This window comes from Miniopterus natalensis, chromosome 10 (assembly GCF_054644295.1).
Source record: "Miniopterus natalensis isolate mMinNat1 chromosome 10, mMinNat1.hap1, whole genome shotgun sequence".
Lineage (NCBI taxonomy): Eukaryota > Metazoa > Chordata > Mammalia > Chiroptera > Miniopteridae > Miniopterus > Miniopterus natalensis.
Window position 1 is genome coordinate 35,756,398 of NC_142090.1, and position 12,368 is coordinate 35,768,765.

At 36.4% G+C, this 12,368-nt stretch overlaps 1 pseudogene; it reads left to right on the forward strand.

Moving 5' to 3' along the window:
- Window positions 1-3,922: 3,922 nt before the first annotated feature.
- LOC148092231 (coiled-coil domain-containing protein 137 pseudogene) lies at window positions 3,923-7,678 on the forward strand (annotated as a pseudogene).
- The last annotated feature ends 4,690 nt before the right edge of the window (window positions 7,679-12,368 follow it).

The window sequence follows — 12,368 nt, forward strand, 5'->3', positions numbered from 1 at the left end:
ATTGCATGAGCCAACAAATTCCGCATAATAAGTCTCATATGTACATATGTGTGTATGTGTGTGTGTATCTATATATATAGATATAGATACACACACACGCACACATATACATACATGTATATGCCCTGACTAGCACAGTTACTATGTTGGAAGGAAGAGTGGACCAAAAAGCAACCAACTATGTTTTAGTCCTTATTTACTCATATGCTGGGACTTCCTCACACAGGTTGAGGAGCATAATACCTGCCCTACCTAACTTAGAGGGTTATGAATGAGATCATGTAAACTATAAAATGCAGTGCTGGTATAAACTATTATTATTCTTCCATGGGAGACTCCTTTATACCATTTTTGCTAGTAATTAAAAAAAGAGTGTTTTGATTTTTTCCCAAAGTGTTCATTCTACTTTATTTAATAGTTTTATACTTCAAATATTGTACTGGAGCAATTTTCATCTTCTTCTAGTGTTGTTGTTTTTTGTTCATTTTCTGTGTAAATCTAAATAAAAATTGATATTCTAGCTGTAATATTAAACATTACAATATTTTGAGCTTGAAACAAAATAACTGAGCTAGATTTTCAATAAAATATATTTATTTTCTCAACATGTTTTAATTCAGCTCTAATAATAATAATAGCATTCTTCTTTGTTAAAGTTGTGAAATATGAACATATATTCAAACCCTTGGGCAGAATTTTCAAGGAAATAGACTGCTGTTACCCATTTCTGAAAGAAATTAAAATTTAAAAGTCTGTATTAGCACACGTGGACCATGGAGAAATGCATAATTTCCTGGGAAGGTAGAGAAGGGTGAAAATATTGGGCTAAAGAACTTTGTTTTCTATATATCATTTAGCATATTATCATTGGACTTTACACAGTGTACCCCACTTCACCAGTCACACTGTTCCTCTTCTGCAGCTTTTTGTTGTTGTTGTTTCACCCTTATCACTATAAGACATGTGAAACTGAATACTTTTGGTCTTTAACTCCTTGCATTATTTATCACAAAGAACAGCTCATAAATAGACATTTGAATAATTAATGTTATACTTTTACAACTTTCTGCCCTTTTGCTTTAGTATACAAGGTCTTTAGGTACAAAGAAACACTCATCATGTACTACCTTGCTTTCATTAAAAGAAATGCTAGGAGCATTTTAAGGATTCTTACCTATAAAGTAGCTGTATGTACCCCAAAAACTAAAATGTGTTGTTGTATTATTATTGACATCATTGTCATTCTTTATAATAATTATCTTGGGGGAGGGGAAAAACTTGCCATTTCTGGATAGTCCATAAACCCAAAATAATAATCATAACAATCAACATAATAATGAGCAATATAACTACTATTCATTAAACCAGTGATTCATAATCTTAACTATTATCACATTATTCTTAATTACAATGATGGTGGTGAAAATTGCTATTTCCAATTATTGAGTTTATGAGGAACTTCAGAACTAAGGGAGGAAAATGGAAACAAAAAAATTAAAGATTTCTTCAAAATCTCAAGAAGAACTATTTTAAAAAGTTAAAAATTCAAGTTTATATTGATTTAGTTCACTCTTATTTGCCTGATTTTTGGTAGAAAGGTAAGTATGTTTTCAAGTTGTTAAAAAACTCTTATATGTTATTTCTCCCACCCAAATTATTTTATTTAATTTCAAACTAAAAAAAAAAAAAATCAAAGGCAATCCTCACAGAAGGACATGCTTGCCTCTGAAAGTCATCATAAGAGTATATGATAAGGTTAGGGACTTGTCTTGGCTTCAGCCATTCTAGTAAGCAAGACATTGTGAGGTGACCACAGCATGGGAAAAGGGAAGATGAGCTTCTTGGTTTCTTGTCTTGGCTCTGACACCAGTGAGCTGGATGTATTCAACAGTCTTGTCTGTGAAGAAAACAAAAGAGAATGTTTGACATTTGACACTCTTGGATGCTGGGAGCTTTTGTAAGCCTGGCGTGAAAACCACAACCGTAAAGCAAAATATTGACAGGTTTGACTATTTTAAAACTTTAAATTTCTGTAAAATTGAGGACATGGTAAATTAAACTAAAAGACTATTTTATATACTGATAAAAATATTTTAAAAATATAACAGATAATAGGTTGTTATTTGTAATATAAAATTTTATTTTTTTTAATTATCATAGAAGACTAATGGAAAAGAACACACTAAGGTATGAAGTGACAATTCAGGTAAGAAGGAATGTAAATGACAGAAAAAGTAAAAAATAGTCAACCTATTAATAACTAAATAAAAATAATATAAAATATCATTTTCACTTATCAGTTTGAAAATTTTAAATTGATATAACAGTATAGGAAAAAGCACTCCTAAGAAAAATACATATTGCTCCAGATTCTTTGGAGTGCATACATTTTGGTAAGTCTCACTTTTAGGGATTTACTCTGTAGAAATATTCACATAATGACACAAAAATAAGTGCATAAAAATGCTCATTGATGCTTTCTGTATAATAATTAGAAATTGCCTACAGAGGTATCAGTAGGCAGCTAGTTAATTTTTAAATATGATAGAATAAAATCAAAGGAATGTTGGACAGCTCTTATTAATAAGGAGAATTTACATAAAATAATATAGATATATTATTGTGTGAAAAGCAAGTTTCATGACACCATATATTATGATTACATTATTTAAATTCTGTGTGACTGTCATATATATCATGTATGTATTTATTGTTGTATTTAAAATTAGTATATATTACTTATTTAATAATGATAAATATTCCAGAAATTATAGAATCTGAGTGATGCATATTACATCCTTGCTCTCAGCTCAGTCCCCAGTACCACTTTCTTCATCCATGCACAACATGGAAGAAGTCAGGTTTCCTTCAACAAGGCATTTTGAAAGGCAGTGAAAATATAACCAAGAGCAAGAGACAACATCACTGCCCCCCTAAACTTATAGAGCAGTGAAGAAAATGGATACTTAAACATGAAATCCCAAGTCACTGTAAGTTGTGCCACAATCTTAGTACAGGGACCACTGAAGAGCTGAATTAGGCTTGAGACACCTAGAAGCTGGAAAGGAGTTATTCAATCAGAAGTACTATCAATTATGGCCAGAACAGAGATTTCAAGAGACAGCAGCAATAGATATGCTTTGAGGACATCAGGAGCCCATAAAGAGCCCTACAAGTCATCTAAAGCTTTTTAATTGTATCCTCAGTACTATAGAAAATTCAAGAAGGGTTTATGCAGGTTTATATAAGGGAGTAAAATGATCAGATTTGTGTTTTTGAAAGATATACAACTTTGGCCTTCCTTTCCTCCAGTATGGCTGAATGGAGAATTTGTTGACAAAATAACTAGATCTTACACTAAAAATAGTTGTGTACACGTGTGTTTTGTTTTAATTGCTGGGCTTTCAGAAAATTTGAGAAAGGGAAAACAAAACTGACTATATTTCAGGTCAGTAGTTCTCAAAATATGGCCTGTGGATCGCTGGGATTCCTCAGGCAGTCTGGGAAGTCAAACCTGTTTTCACTGTGTTAACATTTACCTGATTGTGCACAAGCAATGGTGGTAAAATTGTGTCAACACTGTGACACAAACCAGTAGTCCCTTCACCTTCACACACTCGCAATTTTTTAAAATGCCAGTTTCACATATGAATGTTTTTGGTAATGCAGTAAAAATAATTAATCTTATTAATCTCAGCCTTGGAAAATCAGCCTTTCTAATATTCTCTGTAGTGACATGGGAAGTACACATAAAACACTTGGCTGCCCACAGAAGTAAGAAGGTTGTCTCAAAGAAAAATACTTGTGTGATTGTTAGCTGATCTATCCAAGTTTTCTATGAAACACCATGTTTACTTAAAAGAACAATTGAAACTATAGTTATCCAGAACTGGTTATTTTTCAAACATTTTCTTGTTAATGAATGAGGTGAGTCTGTCACTTTAAGAAAAACAACTAATTAAATGATTAAACTGAAATTTTCAAAAAAAATTAAAATTTTAGAAAACTCATACATATCACATTGAGCTTGAAAGCTTCCCAATTATTAAAGGCTTGGTTTTTTTTATGTGATCAGTGGATTTTTAACAAATGTGTGTTTTTTATATTGTATAATGAAATGTGTTAGTATTTAAAACATCTGTATAACTCATTGACTCACTATTGTCCAATGACCAATATATTTTCTATAAACTCAAGGGTAAGATAGACGAAATCTATTTTAATGTAATGGAGAACAAAAATTTATTGATGAAAGTGCAGATTCCACATTACAACTAACTTTAAAGAAATTACACTTCTTGAATATTGGTGTTACATCAAAGAAAAATACCCACTTATCTAAAAAACAAACAAACAAAAACAAATTTAAAATACCCCTTCCTTTTCCAATTACATACCTCTGTGAGGCTGGGTGGTGGTGGTTTTTGTTTTAATCAATTACTTGAACTAAATATATTACAAAGGCTGAAAGCAGTAGCAGCTATGGGACTCCAAAAGTCTTTTATTTTAGCCAGACATTAAAGAAAATTGCAAAAATGTAACACAGTCCTATTTTTTCTTACAAATGTTTTGTTTTGTTTTAGAAAATATAGTTTCTTTTTCATTAAAAATGTTATTTATATTTACATGAAATGGATTTCTAATGTTATTTTCAATAAATTTATAAATAAATGTAAAAATTTCAAGTTTTCATTTCTAATGTTGTAAATATCAATATATATAACCCACATTAGAAAGTTTATTGAGGGTCATCAATTTTTAAGAGTAAAAGGGGATCCTGACAATGAAAAGCTTGAGAACTGCTGTATTGTATAATGTAATGGTCTCTAAATAAAATTATTACAGTTAAAGCATCTTAGTCTAAAAGCAGAGCCCAAGATAAGGATTTGTGGGCAGGTAGTTTATCTGGCAATGAGATGTCAAGCATGAAGAGAAAGTGAACATAAAAAGAAAGAAAACCAATGCCTTGTAAAGTTGAGCATACCTATGGGATCCCATGGGTCCTTCTGTTGAGCTTTATGGCATAGTTCTTAGAACTGTCTGTTCAGGCCATGAGAAGAAGAAAGCATCACTTAACCAGCTTCCTTCCCTTCTTTGTAAAAGTTTCTCTGCCACTTTTGCCCTCCTGCATTTTCTGGTTGTCAGAGCATGAGTGCTAATTTAGTTCCCCTGAGCATCCCGTACAATAATGCCTGAGAAGCCCCAGGACAGGAAGCAAGAGATATGTGGCTGATATTTCAAAGCACAGTGTTGTAAGGGTGAAGCTGGTTGTGTTGTAAGGTTGCACCTGGGTGAAGTTGGTTGGAGCCTGTGTAGACCTGGTTGTTGCACAGGTGTCTAGAGTAGGGAAAAATGGCAAGAGAATATGAAGTAAAGGGAGCAACATAGCCACCCCCTTGTACTACTCAGATCTCTCCATGCCTTTCATCAATTCATTCAGCCTTAGAGTCCCTTTCAGGGTTATCGTCCAACTTAATCTCTTCAAAAACTGATTTCTGGAAACTAGTGCAATAAGTTATAGGTTGCAATTCCCTTTGCTGCATCTGGTCCCAAGGCCATAATCACTATTCACCATTTCCCTCATCCACTCACACTTCATTTTCCTTACTTCTAGGTTGCTGGTCAGGTGTTCACTGATAAATCTGTGACCTTAGTTGCCTTGTCCTTGCTGGGATATGGTTGCTATAAATGTTCATTTGATTAAGTCACCAGACACAGGAGCAACAAGATACATTTCACTGAATACCCCTGCTCCATTGTAGCAGCAACCTTTACATGGCAATCAGGGTAAACTACCCCCAGCCCAGAGTGGCCTAATGGTAGTCATAGCTTCAAGTTCAAAGAAACCCCATACTTTGTATCCCAGTGGAAGTGTCTACCCCTACTCCATCCTGGGGATCTAGAATATCTAATATAGAATATAATATTCTACAAGTGGGTAGAGCCAATTCTGCTTCCCCCTCTGAGTTCCTAGACTGATGCATTCTAATAGTGTTATTATAGCTCCATAGGTCAGCCATTAGTTTGCTGCACATACTGCAACATAGATGATGGTGTCCAATCTGCAAGGTATTGTCCTCAAGCAGACCCATTAGGTGAACCTTTAACAGGCTACTCCAATATTCCATTTGTCTGAGCAATGAGATACCATGAGTGGATCTTATGATCCTATACTGGTTTTTGCAATTTCTTTGTCATGAAACCAGTCTCTTGGTCCAGGGCACTTTGAAGGATCCCATGGTGGTATATCTGGCATTTTGTAAGCCATTTTATGGCAGTGATAGGAGAAGCAAAAAAAGACATACCCACAGCTGGGGTAGAAGACATTCCCATCTAATTGGTAGAAGGGATTTAACGGAATCAATCTGCCACTAGGAAGCTGGCTGATCTCCTTAAAGGTCTGGACATCTTTTTGTGAGGCTTCTGCCTCAGCTGAAGTCTTTGCCAGTTGAAAAGTGGTTTCTTTAACAAAAAGAAAGAGATCACATCTACCAACTATAAGGGTTCAAAGAGAGTTTGGGATTCAAGATTCTCTAGATCACCCACTCAGATGTTCCATTCCAGATGCCACCCATTTCTTGTCAGGATTTTTGCATGGATACCTATGGAAGCTATACAATTTTTTGTTGTTGATGTTCTTGACTGTTGCATTTAAACAAAGGAGGCTTGATGTTAGAACTCTTGTGTTTGAATTTTGTCTCTTTTTAAGGAATTTACTGTATATTAGGTTTTATTTGAGATTTTTAGGTATATATTCTATATTTTAATGGTAGTGATAATGATCTTTTCAAAAACATACAAACAGGGACTGCCGCGTGTGCAGGTGGTGGGAGCCTGGAGCCAGAGCAGCGGGCCCACCCGGTACAGACTGACCTGGGGACCCAAGGCAGCCATAGGGTCCAAGGCTGCAGCTACAGGGGAAGCAGTGCTCCAGCCTTTGGCCCAGGCCATGCAACAAAATGAAGAAGGTGAATTGCAAGCCCAAGAACCAGAAAGAACAGGAAATTCCTTTCCAGCTCCGTGAGATTACGAGGAGCCGCCAGAAAAAGAAAAACCCCGGTCAGTAACAAGAAAAAGAAGAAAGAGGCCCAGGCAGCCTTCAGAAAGGGAAGCGGATCTAGACATCGCCTTCCCCAAGTTCAAGCAGAGGAAGTGGGAGTCCAGTGGGGTCTACATCCAGTGCTTGGAGCAAGAGGCCCAGCCCCTGCTGTTCCTCAGCAAGAACCAGGATGACCAGCAGCCCAAGGTGCATTCCAGAAGCAGCGAGTGTATAGAATCCGGCAGAAAAGAGAGGAAAAGGTAGCGGAGAGGCTGGAGCAGGAGCCCCTGCCCCCAGCTGACTTCTAAGCCCAGGAAGAGCGTGAGCATCAGCCAGCCCGGCAAGAAATCACTGATGCTGGGGATGCTTTTGAGACCTGGTGGTGTGTCCCAGCCTCCATCCACCTCAGTGGCCCTACAGCGGATCCTGGCGGGGGGGGGGGGGGGGGGAGCTGTGAAGGCCTACAGGGTGATAAAGAAGCTGCAGCTGTGGCGGCAGGGGGCTCAGTCAGTCTGCCTCCCTGCCTGGAAGAAGTCAGAGATGTGTCTAAGATGGCTAGAGACTAGGGCTGCCACACTGGGTGGGGGTGAGTGGGCAGCGGGGCCACAGATTAAAGTCCTTTCCCTGGACAAACTCTAGGGCTCAGAGTCTGGTACACCAGTTCCCAAGTTCGGGAAAGGGCTCCAATCTTTGCTCTCATTTTTTTCTCCCTAAAGACTATTCTTTCATGAGTGATCATCTGCCAGGTCCATGTCTCACACGGGATATCACTTGTCCTGAGTCCCCATAAATGGAGCCAGCTCCTGGTTGAGACACAGCCAGTCACACCCAGCATCATTCTATGAGCCTAGTGTTGCCCTCAGATCTGTACTGAGCACACAAGTCCAGGCTGAGACAACCACAAGCCAATCCCATAATCCTGTCCCTAAATGCCAATTAATTATAGACACTGCTAACTTAGGTCAACTAAAATCCATCACAGACTCTTGGATTCAAGAGAACAGCACAGCTAGAGGCATGAGGCAGGCAGAAGGCCAGTGCTGGGGAGGAAAGACCCAGGGCAAGGGGTGGTCAGCATCTAGACCACCTCTTCAGGGTACCACTGTTAAGTCTTTATAGAGGCAGTTGGAGTCCACCCAAGCTTTGGTTCTGATATGGAGACTGATGACAGCACCCACACCAAGAGGGCATGAGTATCAGAAAGCATTTTTCACAGGGAAGCCATCTTTGGAGGAGAGGCACCTTAGCAGCTATGATAGTCCTCTATAGTGGCAAATAAGGTCAATAGGGACACCTATTACTGTGGACTCAAGTGATTTTAACATAGTACACTACAATAAATTTCAGCGGTTGGTGTTTGGGAGGTTCATTTTTAGCTTAAGTTGACCCATATTTGATCTGACCAGTGAAGATCTTGTCTCTTGCAGGGCTGGTGTGGCTCAGTTAGTTGGAGTATTGTCCTGTGCACCTCAAGGTCACTGTTCCATTCCTGGTCAGGACACATACCTGGTAGAGGTGGGAGACAACTGATTGATGCTTCTCTCTCCCTCTCTCTCTCTAAAATCAATTAAAAGAAAGAAAGATAAGAAAGTTCTAAAGGGTTTATACACACCTTTAAAAAAAGATCTTGTATCTTTTGACACTGATCTCTGAGTCTTTCAGGTTCTTAGCTTTCAGGCACAAGGTGCCCTTTCTCTGCCTCAGATATGGAATCTGGTTTCTGTAAGAGACCACTGTTCCTTCTGGTGGTAGGGTGTGGTACTTAGAAACCAAGATCTGGCTTATAGAAATGTTCACTGATGTTGAGATGTCATAGCTTCTAGACCATTTTTTCAGACAAGCCACAGAAATATAATTTAAAAATATACATGTAACTTTAAAATTCTGAGTTTATATTGATATTTGCTCTTAAATTTGAATACTACAAAAGAAAAACACAAATATAAAAACAAATTTATTCAGTTGGTCAAGTGAAAAACTAATGCATATTTTTATTCCCTCCTTAATAAAATCAATAAACTTATTATACTTAGACTTCATTATTGAACCACTTCATGTTTTTTGTTGATATAATTTGAGATTTTAGAAATAAAAAATACTATTATTTTGTTTTTTTATCCTCACCTGAGGACAAGGATTTTGTTTTGTTTTTGAGAGAGAAGGGAAAGGAGACAGAGAGAGAAATATTGATGTGAGAGAGAAACATTAATCAGTTGCCTCCTGTGCTAGGCCTCACTGGAGACTGAACCCATGACCTTTCAGAGTATAGGGAGAACACTCTTACCAACTGAGCAACACTGGCTAGGGAAAAAAATACTGCTATTTCTAATATTGTTTTCATCACATGGTATTCACTTATGAAAAGTCGATTGGTATTTAATTTTTAAGTTGATTTTAAATAAATATTTACATTTATTTATATGTTTAACAAATTTAAGTGCTCATTCTTTATCATATTATTCATATATGACATAAATTTTGAATTTTCAATATTAATTTTATTCTCATTTATGTTGACATTATGCCTATCAATGTTACTGTTTGTTTATTTGTTCCTATATTCATTTTACTATTCCTAAACTTGTTTATCTTGTGTTATCTCATTGTTTTCAAACATAACACGGCTTGGATTGAATACTATACAATTTTAGGGCACAAACTTTCCCTTACTACACTGTAATCATTGTTTAGGTGTGTTCTGTTATTGAGAATTGCAAATAAGCCTAAGACCAGCCTAACTGTTGTTTCTATATATTTAAAAAAAATTAAACTTTTTTTCTTTATAATTGAAGCATTTCTGCCAAGATTTGTCCAAACAGAATTCTTTTTTTAAATCAACTTTGCATTATAATATAAGAAAATCATTTTAAATCTACATATGTAGCTCTTTATTCAGCTCAGGAAATTTTCTTTTGTTATGTATGTATTAAACTAATAAATTTTTCTCATTTTCTACTTGCTTAAGGAATTACTATTAGTCATATATTATCTGTTACAGGCAGAAAAACTAAAACCCATCATCCCTTCCTTTTCTTCTACAGACCAAGGAAACTCCAGTTTATCCACAAAAATTTTCTTTTTTCTTGTAGTGTTCATTTTTTCCACTGCTTCTAATCTTTCATTTTTACGCTACATTTTATACAGCAATAATAAACGATCAGATAGAGAAACTAAGGAAACAATCCTATTACAATTGCATCAAAAATATAAAATACCTAGGAATGTATTTAACCAAGGAGGTAAGAGACCTGTACTAAGAAAATGATAAGACACAGCAGAAAGAAATTGAAAAAGATACAAATAAATGGAAGCATATACCATGCGCATGTAGGAAGAATTAACATCATTAAAATTTCTATACTACCTAAAGCAATCTATAGATTCAATACAATTCTTAACGAAAATACCAATGGTATATTTCACAAAACTATAACAATAACTCAAGCATTTATATGGAACAACAAAAAAATCTCTAATAGCCATAGCAATCTGGAGGAAAAAAAAGTTGGAGGTATCATGCTACCTGATATCAAACTATAAAACAAGGCTATAGTAATTAAAACAACACAATAGTGACATAAAAACTGACACATAGCCTGGCCTGTGTGGTTAAGTAGTTGAGCATCAACCTATGATACAGAAGATTTTGGTTCAATTTCCGATCAGGGCACATGCCTAGGTTTTGGGCTTAGTCCCCAGCAGGGTGCATGTTGGAGGCAGCCCATCAATGACTCTCTCTTATTACTGATGTTTCTGTCTCTCTCTCCCTTTCCTGTCCTCTCTCTGAAGTCAACAGAAATTTATATTTTTTAAAAATACACAAAAAAACCCTAACATATAGATCACTAAAACAGAAAAAAACAGAATAGAGAGATCAGAAATAAACCCATGCCTATGTGATTAATTAATATTTGACAAAGGAAGTAAGAACATACAATGGGGTAAAGATAGTCTATTCAATAACTGGTGTTGGGAAAATTGGACAGATACATAAACAAAAATTAAGCCAGCTTTTACACTGTATATAAGAATAAACTAAAAATGGATTAATCACTTAAATGTAATTCTCAAAACCATAAAACTCTTAGAAAAAACATAGTTTGTAAAATCTCTGATGTTCTCTTAGCAATATTGTTTTGGATATATATCCTTGGGTAAGGGAAATAAAAGAAAAAATAAACCAATGGAACTACATCAAACTAAAAAGAAAATCAATAAATAAAAATTACAATGAACAAGACAAAAAGGCAACCAACTGAATAAAAAAACTTATTTACCAATGGTACATTCAATAAAGGGTTTAATATCCAAAATTTATAAAGAGTTCATAAACCTCAACATCAAAAAAATAACAATCTAATTTTAAAATAGGAAGAGGAACTGAATAAACACTTCTCCAAAGAGGATATACAGATGGTCAATAGACATATGAAAAGATGATGAACGAATTAATTATCAGAGAAATGGAAATTAAAGCCACAGTGAGATATTACCTCACACCTCTCAGAATGGCTATCATCAACAAGTGAACAAACAATAAGTGTTGGTGAGGATGTGTATAAAAGTCAACCCTATAGCACTGTTGGTGGGAATGCAGATTGGTATAATCACTTTGGAAAATAATATGGAGGTCCCTAAAACAGTTAAAAGTGCAAAGATTAAAGATGGTAGCAGACTGAGTGGAAGCTACACTGACACCCTCTTGGGATCAAACTGGAATTACAACTAAAATATAGAAAAACCACCCTGAATAATCAACTGCAACTGAAGATGATCTAGACAGCACCCTCATACCAAGGAGAAAAAGTGGAGACTGTGTAGAGACTGGTAGGAATTGCACAGGCCCAAGAGGGCTGGATAGGTTCCCACAGGCAGCAGCTAAAAGTCCAGAGGGTTATCTCAGGTGTGGGGGGTTCCCACTGAGGACTCTGGGGCCTAAACCCCAGGCTGGGCTTCCTGACCAAGAGCACTAGAACTGAGTAAGGTGCCCACATAACATCTGGCTGTGGAAAGCAACAAGTTTTCTGTCTACCTGGGAGAAATGGCTGGAAATACAGGCACCCTCTTAAACGGCCAACACACAAAGTTTTGTGTGCAGACACTCACCTTGGGCTTCAACAAAAGGAGGGCAGAGTGGATTGGAGCTGTGTGAGGAAAATCTAGGGTTGTAAGCTCTGGAAACAGAGCTCAGAGGGCACCCCTCTGGATTCCTTTGCCAAGTCAGTCACCCATACTGCAGAGTCTGACATTTACCTTCCAAGTAGATTTTAATGAAGGGGAAGCAATTGCCCCACCCTGCTTAAAAATCTCTCACCCTACCCTGTGGAGT